An 18,053-nucleotide genomic window follows, 5' to 3' on the forward strand; every position below is an offset into this window, starting at 1 on the left:
GCGCATTGGTCTTATCCTTTTTTACTAGACTATCTCTTTGGTGATATTCAAATCTGCATCACACTCAGATTTCCCACACTACTTTGGCATTCAATTTTTTTTTTCAAAATTTTTTTCTTTTTTCTTTTTTTTGGTGTCCATTTTGATACTCAGAATTTTAAAAGCAATATTAAGATTTGGTTAAAAACTTTATCCTTAATAATAATTGAATTTTGAATTTTGTGGGTTTTTTAAAAAGTTTTTATTTAAATACCAGCAGTTAACATACAAAATAATATTAGTTTCAGGTGTACAAGATAGTGATTCAACACTTCCATACATCACCCTGTGCTCATCACAGCAAGTGCCCTCCTTAATCCTCATCACCTATTTAACCCATCCCCCCACCCATGTCCCTTCTGGTAACCTTCAGTTTGTTCTGTATAGTTTAGCATCTGTTTTTTAGTTTGCCTCCCTCTCTCTTTTTTTAATAGACTTCATTAAGATAAATAAATTGTTAACATAAAAAAATCTATGTTGATGATTTATTTTACAATAAGAATACGTGAATATGTAGTTATACAAACCTGACGTTAGCAATTTTTTTCTGTTAAAGCCTAGGCAGTAAATATTTTAGGCTTTGTGGCCATTTAGACTCTGTTGTATCTACTTAATTCGTCCATTTTAACATGAAAATATCCAATGTGTATGGCTGTCTTCCAATAAAACTTTAACAAAAGATGCATAGTTTGACTTGGCCCATGGGTTATGGTTTGCTGACTATTAATCAAATACATTGCTATAGAAAGAGGCAAATTCTGTTATTAAGTTTCTAACATTAATTTTCCATTTCCTTTATACAATTAAATTGGTGCAAAATCCTTAGTTGAAAGCAAAAACGTCTTTTCTGGTCTGTTTTGAATTGGTCTTTTGTTGTCTATTCCTATTTTTTTTTTCATATTCAGTGTTATGTATGGATGGAATTCCTCATTGGGATGAGTTTGTGTTTTTAATGTCCTTTGAAAATACTTGAATATTTTCTTGATTTCAGTTTCTCAAGTATATCAATTAAACATCAGTAGTGTATCTACAAAGGAATGTTCCTCACAATATTTTCTACAGAGTTCTTTTGAAAGATTTTCTTCTCTAGAAAGTCTATATAATTCTATGATTACATGGTTTTCTTTATCTCTAAATATACATCTTTCTATGTTTGAATCATTTTTCTATGTACTTGGCTCTGATGATTGACAACAAAGTTAACAAGACAGAAAAGAGGGGAAAAGAAGAAAAGACAGGAAGAGGAAAAAATGGGTGGGAGCAAGAGAAGGAAGAATAAAAACATGCTATTTTGTTGTTCGGCAGAAAGAGTGGCTTCCTGTATGAAAGTTGAGATGAAAATATTCACTATGTATGGTTGTACTGAGAATTCACACAAGACTCAAAGTATGTCAGCAGTAACACGTTAAATGGGAGCATGCCATGGCTGATTATGTTATTGTTCCCTGTTACTGACTGCCTTCCCTCTAAGAGGGCATCTTTTCACTAAATTTTATGTGACCTTCATGGATTCTCTATGGCAGAAACTTATCCACTTCTGTCGTTGACATCAAGTTTGATCTTATACCTTGTTTTTCGCTAAGGAAATGCAAAAACAGTGGATGTATGCCACTCTAAAAAAAAAAAAAAAAAACAAACTTTAAAATCCTTTTTATGGTTCTACCATTATTTTATCTACCCCATTAAAGTAATAGGGTGGCATAATTTGGGGCTTTTCTTTCAGGTCTAGATTAAAGAAGATACATAGAGCAGAACAGTGGAAGGAAAAGCCAATCTGCAGTGGAGATGGGGCACGGATGTGTGCTAAATAATCTGTTGTAAACCACTGAGAAGTTAAGGTTATTCATTACTATAGCATGACCTAGTAAGAGTTTAAAAGTATAAAAATTATATAAGGAGTAGGTGCCACAGTCACTAAAACCTAATACAAATGACCCTGGCTTCCGGACTAGGCAGCAAAGAGCAAGAAAGTTGTTATTGGAAAGTGGACATAGAGAATCATAGTATGCATACGGATAAAGCATCCAGTAAAACTTTTGTGGTAACTGGGGAGTCACAGATTGCAACAATTGAGACTGTGGTTTATTAAAGAGGTTTCAGGAACAGACTGTTTCAAGTATGCCTTAGTGTCTGTAGGTTGGGTTGACTAAGAAACTAAAAGAAAAATGTTAACTCAAGTAAGATTTGGTGGCTGTGTAATCAAGGTAAAAAGAGGAGATATTCTCTAAGTCATAGAATTTGAAGATTGAAAAGATTTAGCTGTTTTTTCATCTGTCACTAAACACAGATAAATTGAACAGTGCAAAACAAAAGCAAGTTCAGGCACCCACATTACATCTTTTAGGTGGGAAAATAAAATGGCTCAAAGAAAATTCTAAGGGTTAGCTGATGGCTATTAACTTTAACCTATCACAAATGTCTCAATAGGGTCTCATGTATTGAATATAATTGTGAGTATATGCATTAGTGAATGGAGGCAACTGAAACCAAATTGATTAAAGCTTTCTTTGACTGATGAAATGTGGACAAAAGTTACATATATTATGCTTGAACAGCAGTTTATAAGTGACTGTGCAGTTCTATTGCTGTTTTTTGCTTTTGTCAATGAGAATTATATGTTCTGAAAATGGGCTGTTTTTTAAACAAAGATTTTCACATGAAGAAGATACAGAGAATATTTTCACTCATACCACATAGCTAACATAGATAAAATGTAAGCTGGGTGAGAAATACATATATGTGGTCATAAATCCATTGATATTTTGCAGATGTGTTACTGTAGCATAACTTAGCAAATTTTAACTAAAACACCACAGAATCTTTAAACTGAACGAATAAAGAATACCTAGAAAAATAGGCTTTACAATTGACATATTAAGAGCATTATTTCATGCAGTTCTTATAAAATATGTAAAGTTAATGCTTCCCTTATTAAGTAAAATTTCATACTAGGGGGAAAATAAAAACAAACCAAAATTTTAAATCACATGATATTATATTTCTTCATAGAAATCCAAAAAGTAAGGTGGCAATAGAACAGTGCTCTAAATTTGAGGAAACCTATTTGGAAAATTTGAGTAACTATTTTAAATACAAGAGACACTTAAGTCATCCATTCATCCTTTGCTAGAAAATGCCAAGCTTAGACAGACTACTACTTACTTAGCAAACAAATTAAAAAAAATTTAAAAACACTATGAAAAATATACAGTAGAAGAAATATTATATTAGAGATTCAAAGAAGGAATCTGTATCGTAAATAACTTTCAAGAAAAATATAAACTCTCTGATAAGTTACTATATTGATATTACCAAATTGATAGAAGAGAACAAAACCTCAAAGAAAAAGTAACAGAGTGCTGTAAGTACTACACCTGTTTGTAGTACAAACAAACAAACAAACAAACAAACTATATGGTAAGGGAATTCACTGAGGTTAAGAAAGCTACAAGGGATCACACAATGTAAAATCAAGATTATTACAGGGAGACCAGTAAAAGCATGACAAGGGAAATAAAGGCAAGTAAAATAATACAATTATATATGGCTTTCCTTTAAAATTGTGAGTTCGGCTTTTGGCTTTGTCCAGCAAAGCTGAGGGCAGCAGAAAGGATTACTCAAGACTCCATGCAAGTCAAGAGATGTGAGAGGAAGGCTAAGGGAAGCCTCCCCCAGCTGCTCTCAAGCTCCTGTATTTATTAAGCATACATTTAGGGAAACAATGTGTAGTACATAAGTGGGCTATGTGCCATTAAGAATGTATTGAAAGCATGCAGAAAGATAAGTTAGGGCTTCCCCAACTACAAAAGAGCAGATGAAGGAAACAGGGTGGAAAACAAGATAAGATATTCCATATGGTAATATGATCTAAGGAATTTATGAGCACAGGCAGGACCCAACCTCTAGATATACATTAACTAGGTAAGCAAAACATGGCCCACTGTTTTCAGCAAGGCCAGAAAACAGTGTTCTGCTTTGAATGTGTTCCCTATAATTTCCTAACTTAGGAGATGGCTGTTTGAGTTCCCATAAAAATGACAAATTATGGAGTGCCCGGGTGGCTCAGTTAGTTAAATGTGAGACTTTTGATTTTGGCTTAGGTCTTGATCCCAGGGTCATGTGATCAAGCCCTGCATCAGGCTCTGTACTGACCATGAAGTCTGCTTACAATTCTCTCTCTCTCTCTCTCTCTCTCTCTCTCTCTCTCTCCCTCCCTCTGCCCCTCTCTCCTCTTTCTCTCTAAAATAAGCAAACAAACAAATTAATAAAATAAATTAACAAATTAAGAGAAAAAAGGTACTTGATTGATAGCTAAAAGTGGAGTCATAACAGATAAGAAATGAAGAAGAAAAAGGAGCAGGGGGAGAAGATGATGATGACAGAGGATAGTGAATAATAAATTTGAAATTCTCAGAAAAGAGGGGCACGTGGCTGGCTCAGTTGGTAAAGCATGCCACTCTCAATCTTGGGGTTGTGAGTTCAAGCCCCACATTGGGCATACAGCATACTTAATGTAAATCAATTAATTATTTTTTCAAATTAAATTTTCCCCCAAGAAATAAAACAGAAAATTAAGTAAAGCCATTTCTAAAATGCAAACTACAGAAACAGCTTGAATATAATAGTCACTAATGAAAACACAATTATCTATATGCATGACAGGCTTGAGGAAATTGAGCAAAGTGACACAGGGAATTACAAAGAGAGAATGGAAAGGTTTAGAAAAAAAAGAATATGGTATATAGCAGAGGTGAGGGATGGCAAAACTAAAATGAGGAAGAGAAAAAAAAATAGAATTCAATGTATAATTCAAGAAAACATTCCTAACATAAAGGAGTAAATCAATCACAAAATCTGAGGGCATCTTATCATGATAACAAACACAAGATCCACTTATATGTGAAACTAAGACTAAACAGTTATGGAATGCACATAGTTATAAAATGAAAAGTAAATATTTTAATCATGACAAATAAATTCCCAAATTACCATAATATGTAATTAGAAATTAATAACTAAAATAGAAATAAAAGAAAAAAACTTTAACACCTAGAAAATAAATACAAATACTGACAATAATAATCCAGGATTCAAAATAAGAAATTAGAAGTGAAATTGTATGGCATTTAGAAAGCTCAAATGAAATGTATATTGGCAATACAAAATTTTATTAAAATATAAATCAAAACTTCGTAGGCAGAGATATTAACAAATTCAAATAACTGAAGTATTTTCCAAATAATATTTTAAAGTATAATTAAGTAAACCTTATTTTATCAATGGAAAAAAGTAGTAAGTTTAAAATAGTAATTAATAAATGTTAAAACAATAGAAAATTGAAATTATAAGTCTATTTAGGATCTTTGAAAGATCAATTAAGTGAACATATAGTTTACTTTAGAAGAAAGATTAAGCACATACAATTTCATAAGGAATAAGACTGGGGAATTTACCATGTATCCAAAGGAATAATTCAGAATAACGGAATAAAAGATTTTTTGCTAAAATATTTACAAAATAATGACAAATTGCAGAGGAAGATTTTTAAGTATATATCATTAGAACTAACTTCATAAGAGTTAAAACAAAACAAAACAAAACAAAACAAAACGAAAACTTGTCTATTAAACAAGAAATAAAGAAATTTGTGAAGGAACATGCTGTATAAACACTAGGACAACATGTTATTTAAAATGATTTAGCAGCATGTTAAGAGACAGTTTCCCTAGAACAGAATTATTGTTGTTTTGACTTTTCCTAGATGTAGAAGTTGGAACTTGGGGTTGTTTATTTGGGTGGTAACCCCAGGAAACACTAATATGGAAGAGCAGAAATTAGACAAAAAAAGAAAGGAAAGCATTGTGGGTGACTTGATGATCACTGATGGCAACATCTGGGAGACAATATAGAACCTGTCTTCAAGTTGTCCCTCTTGTTTGTGAGGACATTGGAATGTTTATTCATTACATCCTATTCTTAGCAGAAGGCCACTCTCAAGCATACATACTCTCTAGCTCCTGGTCTGTACCTACCAAGTGGACAGAGCTTTTATCAGTTCAGGGAATGTCCTTAGGCACAGTGTGGCCAGTGCCTATAGCAGAAGCCACTGGCCTTGAAGGTAATGGTAAGTGCCAGGAGGGCATGTGGTGAGCCTCGGTCTCTAACAACCTCTTCTACAGGCAGTAAAATAACACCAAATCATAAAAAGAAAGAAAAAAATTATGTGTACATGCACACAGCAAAACTCTCCAAACTATAGATAAGTTTCATTTATAAATATTAAAAAGCCAGTGGTAAGAAGAAAATATACCATAATTAACTGTGATTTATGTCAGCAAGGGATGACTAATATATTTCACTGTTTTATGGGCTAAAGTAAAAGAGAAGCATATGATTATCTCAATATTTGTCATAAAGAGATAAATTTTAGCATAATACATGTAGAAATACCAAAGATATAATTATTATTGAGCCATGGGAAGTCCTCTTAAAGTGAGAAATAAGAAAATAATATCTATAAACATAAATTATACTACTGTGGTGAAGATGACTGGTCAATGATTAGAATAGCCCTGCTAATGCTTAAGACCATTAAATTCCTACCCTTGAACAACCCCAGGAATGACCATGATTTTGCATTTTATTTTTTGAAGATCCAATAGATTTGGAATATATCTATTAAAAAATAGGCTTATATTCATCACATGTTTGTCCTTGTCAATTAAATAAATGTGTTAAATTCTTAACAGAGACCAAAATAACAGAAATTACAATAAGCATAAAAATGTTTAAAAGCAAATAATCTGGCCTTATTGAAAGTGAATGGTTAAATTAGGAAAGGGAGAAGATGATTAACCTTGAAGTTCCTGGGAAAGTAAAAGAGGATGGGATCATCTTCTATTTTACAAACAAGACAGCTATTCTCAAAACTAATCATTGCTTCTTATAGGGGATCTAGTAGGGCTCACTTCTTTCAAGTAAAATATTCTACTTCTTCTCTGATCTTTTTAAAGTACAAATAACCTTTACTGTAGTCTGTGTGTCACAAGACATTTTGTGTCATCGAAGGGTCTCAAGATTCTCCTTTGGAGAAAAGGAGAAAAATCTTAGATCACGATAATATACAGAATTGCATCTCATATTTATTTTTTAATTGATAAAGAGCTATGGGGAGATAACTAAATGAATATAGAGTATTTCCTTTTATTTATGTCTGCAGATTCTCAGCAAAAAACAAAGCCTTATAAAGTGAAGAGATTTAAAAACACAATTGGAAAAAAAGGGACATTGACTATCCCTGTAACAAAAAAAAAAAAAGGAATTTTCAAGCTAGTATCACAGATAAGGTCTTTTTCACTTAGCTTTGGCTTCTCTCAACAGGGAAAGAATTGTGTTAGCAGTTCTCAATGACATTCCAAGAACACGGACTGAGTCTTGAATCACCATCCCAAGGATATTTCAGGGGATACTCTCAGCAAATCTTAATTTATATGGATATGAGAATCAGTCTTTGACTAAAAAAAATTAAAAAAAATAAAAACTAAAAGTAAACACAGATGAGGAGAAGATGGTGACAGAGTAGGAGGACCCTAGGTTCATCTCATTTCACAAACACAACTGGATAAATATAAAATCATCCTAAATACCCCAGAAATCAACCTTAAGACTGACAGAACAGATTCCACAACCACAGGGGAAGAAAGAGGCCACACCCAAGAAGTTAGGAAGTACAGACATGGTTTAGGGAACAAATGTATCATGAGTGCTGTTGAGGGAAGAAAGCCATGGTCATGAAGAAGGGCAAGAAAGAGAGTAACATACAGGGGAATGCAAAGGAGAATATTTACCCAAAGCCATTGGCTTGAAAAATGATAAAGTTGAATTTGATGAATTCATATAACCAGCAGGGCTTAAAACCTGGAGTTTTAAATGTCAGCAGGCTTGCTGGGATAGAGCTGCTCCTGGTGAAAAGGCAGACAAACAACGCAGGAGCAGAGGGCATGGGAACAGCATTTACAAAATGCCTGGGGCACACAGCAGGAAGATTATTCACTATTCAAGGACAGCTTCTGGGAGAGGCAGTATTCACAGAGACACCTCTCTGGGAACAAAGAAGCTCACTGATACCATTTCCCTCTCCAGCCCCCCAGCATAAATACAGAGCCACCTGAGGGAAGCAGTTCAGTGCAACGCTGGCTGCCTAACTTGCTTACACCAAGCCCCATCTACCTACACTCCAGCCGCCCTTCTCAGTCAAGCTTGTCTCAGTCTCAGATTGATGTTCCCCTCCCATCCAAGAAGACAACATGAACCCTGGCCCATACCACCTCTCCTCACCAGAGATTTATTCAGGGCATCAGCTCTGGTAGAGTTAGTGTTAGGTCTCATTTCACAAGCAGACCAGAGCACACCTAGGTAAAACTCACCACATTCAGGCTAGGGACCAAACACTGCCCACAGGAGACAAGGAGAACTTCTTCAGAAGATTGGCCTGAAGAATAGGGCAGCCAAACACAACCTCAGAGCACAGGCAGCACACACCAGAGACACTCCCTGAAGTACAAGGCCCTGGGCACTACATAACCTCTTCTTCATAAGGCCATTAATTTTCAGAGCAGAAAACATAAGTGGCTTTTCTAACACAGAGAAGGTAGCAAAGACTCAGACAAAATGCCAAGATGGAGGAATTCATCACAAATGAAAGAACACGTTAAGGACAGCCAGAGATCTAAGTGACACAAATGTGAGTAACATGCCTGATGGAAAATTTAAAGCAACAATCATAAGTATACTCACTGGGCTAGAGAAAAGAGTGAGACCTTTACAACAAAGATAAAGGAATTAAAAAAGAATCAATCAGAAATGAAGAATACAATAAATGAGTTTGGAAACAGTCTTCATGCAATGATCAGCAGGCTAGAAGAAGCAAAGGAATGAATTAATGACCTAGAAGACAAAGTGATGGAAAATAATAAAGCTGAACAAAAGAGAGAAGGAAGAATTGTGCAACATGAAAATAGATTTAGAGAACTCAGTGACTCCATCAAACAATAACATTCATGTTCTAGGAGTCCCAGAAAAAGAGAGAGAAAAGGGGGAAGAAAACTTATTTCAAGAAAAAATAGCAGAAACTTCTGTAATCTGGGCAAGGAAACACATCCAGATCCAGGAGGCACAGAGAACTCCCATCAAAATCAACAGAAGAAGGTGAACACCAAGACATATTGTAATTTAATTTGCAAAACATAGTGATAAAGAAAAAATCTTAAAAGCAGCAAGACAAAAGAAGTCCTTAACTTACAAGGGAAAACTGATAAGGCTAGCTGGAGATTTCTCAACAGAAACTTGGCAAATTAAATGGAGCGATTTGATATATTCAAAGTGATGAACGGAAAATAACTGTACCCAAGAATATTCTATCCAGTAAGGCTATAATTTATAATAGAAGTAGAGATAAAGAATTTCCTAGACAAATTAAAACTAAAGGAGTTCATGACCACTAAACCAACCCTGGAAAAATATTAAGGGGACTCTTTGAGTGCAAAGGAGAGACCAAAAGTGACAAAGACAAGAAAGGATAAGAGAAAATCTCCAGAAACAAAAACAACAAAACAAGTAAAAAAATGGCCATATATATATTTATATATTTATATTTATATTTATATTTATATTTATATTTATATTTATAATGTAAATGGACTAAACTTGGGGCACCAGGGTGACTCAGTCGCTTAAGTATCCAACTCTTGATTTTGGCTCAGGTCGTGATTCCAGAGTTATGGGATTTAACCCTACATTGGACTCTGTGCTAGGCATAGAACCTGCTCAAGATTCTCTCTCTGTCTCTCTGCCCTTCTCCCCACTCATGCTATCTTCTCTCTCTCTCTCTCAAAATATAATAAAAGACATAGGGTGTCAGAATGGATAAAATGACAAAGTCCATCTATTTGCCTACAAAAGACTCATTTTAGACTTAAAGACACTTGCAGATTGAACATGAGGGAATGTGGAAAAACATTTATCATGTTACTGGATGTCAAAAGAAAGTCCAGGCAGCAATACTTATATCACACAAACCAGACTTTTTTGCTTTTTGGCATTGTTTTTGTCCTACTTTGGTATCAGGGTTGTATTGGTCTCACAGAATGATTTTGAATGTGTTCTCTGTATTCCATTATTTGTAAGATTTTGCTAAAGATTGTCATTAATTTTTTTTTTTAATGTTTGGTAGAATTCACCAATGAAACCATGTAGTCTTGTGTTTTTCTGTGCTGGGAAATTTTTGATTCTTAATTCAACTTTTCATTCTTGTTATTAGTCTAAGAAGATTTCCTATTTCTTGGATTAAAGATTCATGATTCAATATTGGTAACTTGTATGTTTTTAGGAATTATCTGGCTTTTTTTTCTAAGTTATCAGATTTGTTAGTATATAATTGTTTATAGTAATCTGTTTTCACACTGTGCATTTCTGTGGCTATCTGTTGTATTGTTTTCTCTTCCATTTCTTATTTTGATTTGAGTCTTCCCTCTTTTTTTCTCTTAATGTACCAATTTTGTTTATTTTTTTGGAAAAACCTGTCATTAGTTTTAATATTATGTTACTGTTTATTCTGGGCTCTATTTCACATATTTCTGATTTTTCTTTGTTATTTCCTTCCTTGAGTCAATTTCAGCTAAGTTTCAAAACCTCCCACAGGTTTTGGAATATTGTGTTTTCTTTTTCTTTTGTTTTGAGACATATTTTGACTTACATTTGATCTCTTTTTTGGCCCATTGCTTGTGCAATAGTGTGTTGTTTAATATTTACATATTAAATATTTAATATTTTTTAAAAAGAAATGTTGGGAATTAATGTAATAGTAAACCATGTCACATATGTAAAGTAAAGACCAAAACCTTTTTTAATCAACACTTTTTAAAATTAAAATAAATGGGGCACAGGGTAGTTCATTCAGTTAAATGTCCCACTGTTGATTTCAGCTCATATCATGATCTCACGGTTCATGAATTCAAGCCCTGCATTGGGCTCTTCACTGATAGCATGGAGCCTACTTGGGATTTTTTTCTTTCTCTCTCTGCTTCTCCCTCTCTTTCAAAAACGAATAAGTAAACATTAAAAAACTAAAAATATATAAAATTAAGTAAATGAAATACAAATAGCTACATAAAAGTTTAGAAAAGGGTGTTTCCAGCATAGTCCTTCATCTTCAGAGTTAGAGCTTATCCTCTTATCTTAATTCTCAAACCAATGAAACCATATCATGAGACTGTGTTTTACCCAGGTCATCTCCTCACTCCACCATTTCAGTGTCATGGGAAAGAAGAATATCACTGACAACTCAGTATCCTCAGTTATGGAGTCAGGATCTCTTGCCTCCTAGACCATCACTCTTCTTCCCTATACTTCCAAAGCAAGCATTATCAGAACATATGTTATAGCACCTTTTAATTTAATTAATTAATTTATTTATTTATTTATTTATTTATTTATTGAAGAAAAGTCCTTTTATAACACAATCAAAACCAAGGGTGATAATTTTGTGTCACTAAGTTCCAAAGTTCTATTTGATATTCTCAGTATATGGAGTTGGACAACTGTCCTTTCAGGGTGTCCTACAATGATATTCTAAGTTGGTATCTTTTTATTCCCTTATCTGGAGCTGCCTCCTGAAGAGAATGTTTCCCATGAAAGGGGGTATAATTAGTTGAATGAATTATAACTAATCTGTTTGCTATCATATAGCTCAACCATTAGCAAGTCTGCAGTACATTTATTTGACCAACAACATTTAAGGTTAGGGGATACACATAGATGGATGTGAGCAACTGTCTTAATGCCACTCATATGTATCTTGAATGTTGGAAACTTGACCTTGAGTGGCTTTACCACTCTAACACTAACTTCCATCTCCAAGTTAGTTTTGATTTGATATTTCTAACTCTGTTGCTCTGTGCTAGTCTTTTAGAAGTCAGTGTCATTACCTTTTCCTCAACCTCTTTCTCTTCATACTGATACATAGAAATATTTATCTTGATTTTTGAAGGTTAGTTTTGAAAAACTGACCAGTTTTTCTTCTGAACCCAAAACCAGAGTCTAATTTTCTTCTAGCAAGATATCTGATCATAACTAAAATTCAAGATCTTTGTGTTTCAAATGGCATATCCTTAACATTCTCCATGTTGTTTGGACTCACCATACAGCTGGAAACACATTGACCCATTTGAACAGTCCAACACATGGTATCCAAGATTCCCCATTAGTCTGCTGTTTCCGTACCTCAAAAATTGGCTAGTATTATAATTTTGGTCAATTCATGATTCAAAATGTCCTCTCAAATTTCTTACATTTCATTTCCCCACAAATATTCCCAGTTTCTCCTAGAATGTGGCATCTACCAAGATTTCTGGTGAGGAAATGCCCTTTGATTTGCTCTGTACTCATGCCAATGATTTCAAGCTTTACATTTAGATAGGACTATAATTGCCACCTACTTACCCATATGATATGTGGAGGTTGAAGCTATCAACACAAGGAGGTTGCTACACATGAGCTACCAATTTTATGATAAGCATCATTATAAAGTCATCTGATTTTCCTGAAGTAGCTATGACAAAGGATCTGGTGTCCATTTGATTCGGATTCTGGACTACCAATAGCGGTGGTACTGTTGTTCACCAGATCAGTCCGCTGAGGGACATAATACTCTGTGCAAACCAGTTTGAATAGATTTTATTAACTGCCTATCAGGACAGTACTTAACATTTGTGTAAATTCTTGTTCCACTGTATGAACAAAATATTTAGCATTATCATTTTATTAGACCAATTATTTAAAGAACTTATTAGCTCAAATATTTCTTTCATGAATCTCCTGTCTCTTCAATTCACTGAAGCTTCAGGGAATAAAGACGATCAAGAAACTCCATTTGGTAAGTACAATAGATTTTTAAAAAATCTTTAACCCCTTCACATTTTACTAGCTCCTGACACAATGGACTACTTCCTCCTCAAGGACAAATACCTTTGTTTCAAGTGACATTTCATTCTCCTAGGTTTTGTTTTGTTTTGTTTATATCTCTGGCCATCTTTTTTTTTAACCTATTATATAAATTCTTCCCCACCTTATTTCAATTGTTGGAGATAATTAAGATTTTGAACTTTGCCTTCTAATTCTCACTGAACTTTCTTTATGTAGTTGATTTTTACCAATTCCCATGGATTCAAATACTCCTTATGTATCAGTAATTTCCAAGTATGTCTCTTCAAATTACATATGTCTTCTGGGATCAAAACAAATATGTCCAGCTTCTTAATTAAAAACGTTAAGTAAATAATTTAAATGCTGCTAAAATTGACCATGTACAGAGAGAAGCAACAACAGAATTCAGGATCTTCCACAGCATTAAGCCTATACCCCCTAAAATAATCACTGTCTCATAACTACCTACCTACTAATCCCACTTAGAAAGTTAGGAAGTTTACCCCAACACTTTCTCTTATATCCTTCATCCTCACCTCTCACTGCCACTCCAAAGATAAATTATTAATTATATTTTCTAAGTCAGTCTCTAACTCACTCACTATCTCTACTATCAGATTACCTCAAGCCATCTGAACTGTTTAGATATTTTATAATAGGTACTTATATATCCATTCTTGTCATTTCAACTGGGCAACTAGAATTATTGTAAAATTGCAAAGTTGATAAAAGATTACTGATTATAAATACATCAATGGTTTCCTGTTTATTTTAGGATAACACTAAAACCCTGGCAGCCAGGCTGGAGCTCATCTCACACTTGTCCTCCTCAGAAATACTCCAAACCTACTTCTGATGGTTCAAACACTCATAGACACCACAGTCTGTTACTTCTAGGTTTTGCACATGTTCTTCCCTCTGCCTCTTTTTCCTTTTTTAAGTTTTATTTATTTATTTTGAGAGAGAGTGAGAGAAAGAGAGAGAGAGTATGAGTGGGGTAGTGGCAGAGAGAGAGGGAGAGACAATTCCAAGCAGGCAAATTCCAAGTGTTGCAAATTCGATGAGGGGCTCAAACTCACTAACCCTGACATCATGACGTGAGCAAAGATCAAGAGTCAGAAGCTTAACTGACCGAGCCACACAGGCATCTCCCTTCTGCTTCTTTTAAATTTTTTTCTTCATTATTGTAGCCCTTGCTTTAGTATCCCTTCTTCAGGGTATTCATTGGAGACACTGAAGTCTAGAATTTACCCCTTGTCTCATAACAATGGTCAAAACTTGTTTCTGCTTTTGATTTGTATAATTATTTAATATTCTCAGCTATTTCTCCACTTACCTAGATCTTAGCACATCGAAAGCACTGCATAATTATGGGTTAAATGAATGGATGAATATAAAGATGGTTTTGAATTTTGATGACTTTGTCACTTTTTTGAGCTTTTTGCATTTCTTTTATCAGATTAATCCTTTTTATTACTTTTATGACTGTTTCACAGCACCCTGTTTTAAATGTTGCTACTAAAATTATTCAGTGCCTGAAGTAACTTGAAGAATGTGACTTCTTTGTTACTCTTAGTTTTTAAAAAGATGACTTCTTAGGAGTAACTTCTTAAGAGGATCTTCTTCCTCATGACATCATTTAATAATTTTAGAAAATATTGGAAAACCTGAAAGACTGCAATTTATATCATTGCCAAACTTCAGTATACCGAGTACCCGGATTACTTTACACAGAACATATTCATAGCTCAATTAAGTTTTCTATTCTCTGAATCATGTAATGAACGACAACTGAGAAACTTGGCTAAAAATACCTTTTTCTAATGAAGATTGGGAAGATGCATGTCAGAATGATAAAATTCCTTCCACCAGTTTCTTTTCATTATGTTTCTTTCAGTATATGAAATTGAAATGATACTATGAGTCATCTAAATTGCAATTTAGGTAATGTTTACTGTATCATTACACATGATAAATTTATAAGTGATATCAGGATCTTATGCTTTGTTTTATGTGTTAACTTCAAATTAGATAATTATTAGTCTGATCATATAAATAAAATCGTCATGACTACTTTGCTACTCTGTGAAATTTATACATTTGGGATTCAAAAAACTAATGATTGATGAATTATTTATTGCAAACTTTTTGGAAAAGCTTTGTATCTTAGTATTCCTCTCAGAGGTAAAGAGCTTTACTCTATACAATAATAATATAATAACAATACACTGGATTTTTTTTAACAAGCCAGAATACTTCTAATGGGGCAGTAGTGGAAGGGTTGTCAAACACCTGAAGTAAAAATGACATTGTTAGGAAAATGTTATACACTTATTTTGGGTACTCTGTGATGGGAGCAATGGGGTGCAGAAATTTGAGAAGAAAATTAGAGCAAAGATTAAGGTGAATGAAAATGCATGTGACAGTTAATTTTATGTGTCAAATTAATTGGATCATAAGGTGCCCAGATAAATAGCTAAGCATTGTCTCTGGGTCTGTCAGTGAAGTTGTTTCTGGATAAAAATAGGACCTGAATCAGTTGGCTGAGAAAAGTAGATTGCCCTCACCAGGATACCCTCATCCAATCTGTTGATAGCTTGAATAGAAGATAAAAGCAGAAGAAAGGATAATTTGTTCTCTCTCAATTTGATTGCATGAACTGAGACTTGATCTATTGTCCTTGAACTGGACACCATTGGTGCTTAGTGCTCAGGCCTTCAAACTTAGACTGAAATTTACATAACCACTCTGGTTCTCATGTTTTTGAATTTTTTTTTTCAACGTTTATTTATTTTTGGGACAGAGAGAGACAGAGCATGAACGGGGGAGGGGCAGAGAGAGAGGGAGACACAGAATCGGAAACAGGCTCCAGGCTCTGAGCCCCAGAGCCTGACGCGGGGCTCGAACTCACGGACCGCGAGATCATGACCTGGCTGAAGTCGGACGCTTAACCGACTGCGCCACCCAGGCGCCCTTTTTTTAAATTTTTTTTTTCAACGTTTATTTATTTTTGGGACAGAGAGAGACAGAGCATGAACGGGGGAGGGGCAGAGAGAGAGGGAGACACAGAATCGGAAACAGGCTCCAGGCTCTGAGCCATCAGCCCAGAGCCTGACGGGTTCTCATGTTTTTGGATTTGGACTAGGATTTACACTATTGGTTCCAGGTCTTTGGAGACAGACTGGAACTATACCACCAGCTTTGCTGGGTCTCCAGTTTGTAGATGGCAGACTGTGGGACTTTTTAGTCTTTGTAATCATGTGACCCAGTCATTTATCTTACATATATATATAAATATATATATACACACACACACATACACACACATATACTATTTTAAATATATATATAGTACTTTTAAATAAATATATATATATATGTATATATATATATATATATATATATATATATAAATAAATTGGTTCTGCTTTCTGAAAATCTTGACTAATAAAATGTTATTTTAATAATCAGAACTGCTCCCTGAAGTAACATATTCCCTGCTAAAATAGCATGTGCTCCATTAAAAATGTATTTTTGTTCAATAGAAATATATTTAATACAAATCTGTAATAAAATTCAATTAAGGACATCCTATTTTCAATACAGTATGATAGGGTGAAAATTTAGGTTCATATAAGTAGCATGCATCTCTTCCAAGAACCTACAGTCAAAGCTGGGGAAGTGTAGTAAAGAAATGACTATAAAAACAAAAAGGACTAGGGGTGTCTGGGTGGATCAGTCGGTTAAGTGTCTGACTCTTGATTTAGGCTCAGGTCATGATCTCAGGGCTGGTGAGTTCGAGCCCTGCATCAGACTCTCTGCTGTCAGCTCAGAGCCTGGTTTGGATCCTCTGTTTCCCTCTCTCTGCCCCTCTCCCTTTCACTCTCTCTCTCTCTCTCTCTCTCTCTCTCTCTGAAAGAAAAACATTAAAAAAAAAACCAAAAAGGACTATATAGATGCATAAACATAATATTCAGGGAAGAGTAACTATAGAGAGCAATTAAATTAGGGGCAGATATCATGGGGATCATCTTGAGTCCATGCAAAAGAGGAAATGTGAGGTACGTGTGAAGTTATAGCTAAGTGACTGATGGACTGAGAAGTATGTACATATACTCCAGGAAGCAAGGACAAGGACAAATTCAGACCCATAAGTGCAAGGTATTAATAAAGAATAGGAAGCTGTCAGGTTGTCTACATGTATACTAATATTTATATTAGTATTTATATTACAAATATTTATATTTGATTTTATATTACTATATACAAAAAAATCTATTATGTACCCAGCTATGTTCTTAGCAATCACCATGAGAGATAAAATCCCTGTTCTCATGGAGTCCATTATCTAGCGGGAATTGGACTGGGGATAGCAGAATATTAAATAAAAAATAATTTTCAGGAGCAGTAAATAAATAATAAGCACTATAGTGAGAACTAAAATAGTGGTCTAAGTGCCTACTGTTGACTGGTTGAGCAGGCAAGAACAAACTGCCTATGAGAAGCATACAAAGTTGAGTGTTTACTTCGTGTAATACACAGTGTTAGGCATGTTCTATTACAATGCTCATCTGGTCTCCCACCTTCCCTCCAGAATAATTATATATTATGTGTAGACATATCCACGCACATACACAAATGCATTAATGGAAAAGGCAGTATGGTGAGAATTACAAAAAGGAAACTGGAGGCAGATCTTGGTGATTTCTTAAATACTACCACTACATGAACCTATGAGTAGCAGATTTACTTCTTGACCTGTATTAATTAAATAGATGGGTTGAAAATAGCAGACTCACATAGAAGCTGTGAAAAACATGAAATACATGTGGGGATAGAATTTGAAAATTAAGTGGAGATATAAACATGTTTGAATATATAATCAGCATCTTCATATCATCATTATTTGTATAAATCTCTAAAACATGGAAAACATGAATATACATGCATATATATATATATACATGAATATACATGAATATACATGCATATATGTGTTTGTACCCAACTAGGTATAGATACATGTAACTAGA

This window comes from Lynx canadensis, chromosome C2 (assembly GCF_007474595.2).
Source record: "Lynx canadensis isolate LIC74 chromosome C2, mLynCan4.pri.v2, whole genome shotgun sequence".
NCBI classification, from domain to species: domain Eukaryota; kingdom Metazoa; phylum Chordata; class Mammalia; order Carnivora; family Felidae; genus Lynx; species Lynx canadensis.